The sequence below is a fragment of the Camellia sinensis genome, chromosome 9, assembly GCF_055761805.1.
Source record: "Camellia sinensis isolate YWXY chromosome 9, ASM5576180v1, whole genome shotgun sequence".
Classification (NCBI taxonomy): domain Eukaryota; kingdom Viridiplantae; phylum Streptophyta; class Magnoliopsida; order Ericales; family Theaceae; genus Camellia; species Camellia sinensis.
In genome coordinates, this window is record NC_138969.1 from 164,237,379 (window position 1) to 164,243,472 (window position 6,094).

A 6,094-nucleotide genomic window follows, 5' to 3' on the forward strand; every position below is an offset into this window, starting at 1 on the left:
TGAAGCCGCGGGTCTCCGCATCCTCCAGCTGCTTCCCAAGCTTTGTTATTTCGGCGTTTTTCTTTCCTTCAAGTTTAGCCAGTTCACGCAGGTATTTGTCTTTTATCACGGCAGCAGCCTTTTGTTTATCTACTTCAGCCGAGCTAACAAGATCGGTCAGACGACCATTCTTAGTTTTTAGCTCGGCTATCTGCTTCCTGGCCTCTTCTAGCTCGGTTGTTTTCTCGGTTACTTCGGCCATGGCTTGCCTTGCTACCTTACGAAGCTCCAACACACACTTATGAGCAATATGGTTCTTTTGCATAGCCTGAAAAAGAATGGGAAGAGACTTGTAGTAAAACCGAGCAGAAAGTTATGCAAATTAGAAAAATCAGCAAATGAAGCTACTTACAAGCACTATGGATTTTGTGGCCGAGCGGATGGCCTTTAGCTCGGTCAAATGGTTATGGTGCTCCATGTCTGCTGGAAGGCAAACACTCTTGGCAAGGTTGAATGCCATTAAGTGATCTTTTTCAGTGACCACTGAATTGGTGTCCTGAATAGCTCGGTTCTGGAAAGTGATTTTGGGAGCCCACTTAGAGGAGCTAGCTCGGTCGGAACACTCCGGTTCCGGGCTTGGTGGAAGAATGGTTTCGTCTTCATCAACAAGGCGTTGCACGATTGAGGTAGTCCGTGCATGCTTGTTCGGACGAGATGATGAGGGTTGCTGAGATGGAAGGGCCACCACGGTTTCCTAAGTCTGGTTAGGCAGCGATACCTCGGCTCGGTTCGTTTCGGTCAAGAGGGCCCTTAATGCTCTCTTCTTTGCCATCTCTTGTTCAGCAGTTAGAGGGATGAGTTTGATTTGAGGCAAGTTTGGGTCTGGTTCAGGAGAGGCTTCTACCAAAAAGTCAGTTACCTGCACTTTTCGTCGGCTGCTATATCTGTATGTCGGTTCAAAATTCAGTAGCTTGGCCCAACTTCTTTCGGGATATCGCAGTGCGGCGTGAAGTGTGTTCAGATTGGAGTAACTGTATAACGACTTGAGGTGGGCTGAATCTGCATAAAGAAGACAACAGTTAGATCGGTTCAGGAATTGGAGACTGAAATAAAAAGAAAGCAACTGTTAGCTCGATTCAAGAATTGACAACCAAGGTAAAGAAAGACATGCAATGGGGCCGAGATAAACCTACCGACTACACCCTTGTTCCAGTTTATTCTGTCACCAAGGATCTGGGCTTGTTGGTCCTCAAAATTCCCAGATACCTAGAAGAAATCGTCGTCGCTCACATCTTTGTCCGGAGTATCTTTTATTATCTTTTCACGCCGGCGTCTTATTCTTAAATAATAGACCCATCCATCTTCGGCAGAGCCTATAGAATATTGGTGGAAGAGCTCTGCTAAGCCGAGGTTAAGACCAGCCCGGCGATTTAGCTCGGCAATACCATTTATTATACGGTAAGAATTGGTGGAAAGTTAGGTTGGGCAAAGGTTGGTCTGCCTGAGAAATTCGCAGAGGAGAGGCTGAACAGGAAATCCTAGTCCGGTTTCTACTATGGACAAAAGGGTAAAGGGAACAAAGTCGCGGTTTCCCCATGGTGTGATATCTAGGTCGGTTAAGGTGAGGTGAACATCGTCAGGGATGTTATAATCCTTTCGGAATTCAGCCATACCACCGGGTGTGTTTACTAAAAACCTATACTTTCCCATTTATGGTTTAAGTTATGAATAAATTATACTTGGGTGTTAGCTCAGTCGGAGAATGGTGCCGAGTAGCTCGGTTGAGCGCTCAAAGGAGTGTCTGGGCAACCTAAGTCTGCAAAGTGAAAAACAAAGGTTAAGCACAGATCGTTGGACCGTGCTAAAAGAAACACAGGCAAGATAAATGAAGTCCTAGCTCGGCTATGTGAATTGTTTCATGTCTTAGCTCGATTTGAGCAAGGGGTCTATTAGCTCGGTTTAAGCAAAGGTTTGCTAGCTCAGTTTGAACAAGGGATTTGTTAGCCCGGTTGAGCCTCTAGGGGCAGCATTCTTAGTTCGGTTTGAACTAAGAAGGCTGGTTTAACCCCGAGTTGTAGCTCGGTCATGGTCGAGGTTTTCAAGCATACTATTACAAACGTAGTACGGATCAATAGCCCGACTAAGATAAATGAAACAAAAGATGGTTCGACCTGATGAAACTACTAGTTTAGCATGAAGTGCTAGTCCGGTTGATAGTCTGGCTAGATTGACATCAACTACAAACAACTTCCTAGTTCGGTTATATTGTGATTTTGGATCAAATACAGTGTTCTACAGATTGCTTAGTGAAATACAAGTGGTTCTTGTAAGGTTTTTTTCCAGAAAATGCAAGGAAAAGCAAAAATATGTTTTGCAAAAGGCACATAAACAATATGTTGTGGATTGTAAACAATACAGTGTAAAAAGAGAACAGATTTGTGTTACTTACCCGGATTAAGAGGAAGGAAATGGAAGTAGAAAACACCAACGGACACGAGCTTCATAGTTGTAGAGTTGGAGAGCAATGGAGGCTCGAAGAGAGAGAGGAGATGAATAGTCGTGTGAGTGATTCAAAAGAGAACGAAAGGGTTCGTTTTGATGGAAGGCCCAAGATTTGGGCGGGACTGTTCAAAAAACATGAGGTATGAAGACGGTGTGACAGCTGCCTTCAGCCAATGAGAGTATGCCACGTGTCATTGGAATGAAAAGCGATTCAGTTGCTGCGATTGAAGGGACGTTTTGATTGGACAGATAGAACCCAGTACAAATTTAGCTTGGTTAGAAAGGCTAAAAAGTTTTAGCTCGGCTGGAAAGGCTAAAGGGTTTTTAGCTTGGCTAGTAGGCAAGTAATCCCTATCATGTTGCATAGATGGAATTAAGGGGCAATTGAGAGGGCAATTTATATCTAAATTGGGTCGAGCTGGGTAAATGGGCCGTTCTTTGGGCCACAGTAAGAAGGACTGGATGAAAGGGGGCTTGTAGTTAGCCCGGTCCTGGTAAGCCTTATTGTTATCCCGGTCCGAAAGAACCTTGAATTTAGTCCGGTCTAGAGAAGCTTTACATTTAGCCCGGTCGCCATACTCAAAGTTAGCCCGGTCATGGCATATTGCAGTCAACTCGGTCAGAGCTTTGCTATTTGTTAGCACGGTCTAAGCAACACTATGGTTAGCACGGTTTGTGCAGGAGGAACCGAGGTAAGAGCAGTGAAAGGAAGAACCGAACTAGGTCCAGTTCGGTCTACTCTGTGGCTTAGCATAGCTATGCTTACCTCGGTCATATTGGAATCCGACCATGGTAAAACCATCTCACTTAGTTTAAGCAGTGAGGGGGGTGTTGAAGGATAAGTATTATCTTTCAGGAGTATGACTCCTAGGAGGACTCTGTATGGAGGAGTAAAAGTCCCATTAGCATTGTGCCACGCGGAACCTATAAAAGCTCAAGACATCACTTATGGAGAGGTAACACAACTTTGATTCACGAATTCACAGAGCTTTTTGTCTATTTGTCTATTTTGCTGACTTAGGCATCAGAGAGGTATCCGGCACACACCCGCCGGCTAGCTCACGTTTGTGCTTTCAGGGAGTAAAGCGACGACGTACGGAGAAGCGCAATCTTGATCAACAGGATTATACGATAAGGTTTATTTCTTTCCCGTACAATAACCATTTCATTTTTTGATATTTATCTTTGAAAAAATAGACGCAAGTGTGTTTTTTAAAATAGAACGTCTAGTTTTTTTTTTTTAAAACAAACATAATAAAATAAAAATATTATGATTATTAAATCGATTTAATTTTTTCCATAAATGATATATACTAAAAACTCAACAAAATCAACAATTCAAATAATCAAGATGTGAGTAGTGGGCACATGAGTTTCTCAAATTTTTTCAAATTCATATTTAAACTTTAGATAAACCCAACCCGTTTATTTTCATTGTTTGATATATCTTGGACATAAAAGTTTATCTAACATTTAAATATGAATTTATCTCAAAATTTTCCAAATTCATATTTATTGGCTTTTTTGGCTTTCGAAGGTTATTTTTGTAATTGCGAGCATGTCAGCAAGGATCAATCAGTCCTTACAGAATGTTAATTGCCAACCAATTATTAGACGATTGTGTTTTAGTTCTTTCAGCCTCAATGAAGAGAACTTTTACTAATGGCTTTGTTTAGAAGAATTAAGCAAACAATGATCAAATGAAGAATAATTGCAGTATTTCATTAAGTAAAACGAAAGACTTACAATGATCCAATTCAGCCGCATAGAGGTTTACAGCAACAATCTACTTGAAACTACTCCTATGAACGAAATGCAGTGCAGGAATTTGAAGTACAAAAATGTAAAGAAGAAGAGATGTAAAAACTGGAAAAGAAATAAAGTAGAATAAAACTGGTTTTCTGGATTTGAGTCTGGGCCTTTTTCTGGGGCTTTCTCTGCTATTTATACTTCTCAAGGATGACCATCGAACTGCACTTCTAACTGTCGAATCGCTCCTCCATGATCGCTGATCATGTTGCCTTATAGTTAGCTCCACTATGCCATTATCTGCAGTTGGGCTTCCCTCCTGATTTTGAATTTGAATGTGAGTAACCGTTGAAGCCACATCACTTTGCATCTCTTTGCTGATCCAGTGCTACGCAAATCTTGTAAGAACCACTACTAACTGCCACTTGTACGATCACGATCGAAGACTTGAATAGTCTTCCCGTATTGCCCTTATTCTGCCACGCGTTGAATTGTAATTGGTTTATACAAAATATGTAACCAACAATATTTAAACTTTAGATGACAAGTTTCTCATTTGCACCCTCCATATTTATTGTTCTTTCGATGGGAGTGGATAGAAATATGGCACTTTTTTTTTTCTTTTCATTTTCATTTTCGTTTTTTTTTTTTTTTTTCGCCTACACACTAACTTTGTAACAATTAGGATACCTTCTATTTCATTTTTTCTTTTTTATTTTTTCTCGATGACTTTTGATACTTAAAATTATTTTTTAAGTACTTCTATCACAATTTGTTCATAAGATATTCTTATATTCTAATAAGTTCTATTATTTTGGACATTTAATCTATCAAATTCTAATTCTTATATTTAAGGTATTTTAAAGATAATTTTACCCTTATAAATAATTTTTTGAATCCTTAGTAACTTGGCGATGTGAACATTCACATTAAATAAATTTGATAGTGTGAATATTCATATTATGGAACATTTACATTGTCAATGTGAACATTAATGCGCACTTCACCTTATTATTGTTAGAGGTACTTTAGTAACTATGTCACTCATATGACTTATTAGAATATAAGAAAATAATTTGAACTAAATGAAATATAAATAGGTAAAGAGAGACTTATAAATAACAAAAAAATTTGAGAGTTCTAAACCAAGAGCTCTAAAGAAACTTTAATGAATGGAGTCTACCCATTGATGTGATGTTTTGACCTTCTTCTTTTTTATTTTTTTTTTATTTTTAGAAATGATACATCCATCTAATTTGGAAGCTCTAAAAAAGCACTAATGATGTGAAAAATAAAAAAAATAACAAAAACCAAGGTCAAAACATCACATCACATGAGACCCTTAACAAAAACCAAGGTCAAAACATCACATCACATGAGACCCTCACACCCATTAGAACTATTAGAACTCTTAATTTTAGAGCTTTCAATCTTTTTTCTTCCTTTTCTCATTGCCACATAAGCAAAGTTCAATTTAGAGCTCTACTTTTAGAACACTCTATCACCACCCTTGGAATAATCTTGGTGTTCTTATCCTATATGAATTAGTATTGAATACAATATGTCATACAATATGTCGTGTTTGTATCATTTCCAAAATTGTTGAATTATATTTTCAAAAGAAATTATTTTCTATAAATTAAATAGGAGAGTGAATAATACTAGTCTCAATTGAGTATTGAGAAAAATACAATGAATTCAAAAACAATTTTGACATAATTAAACATATCTCCCTTGAAGGGAGATCCGTATAATTATATCAAATTTGCAAATTTTATTACATTTTATTTTTGACTTCAAAGATGATCAATGCAACTTATCCAAATCAAAATAAATAGACCATATGGCAATGTGAAGATGAGCA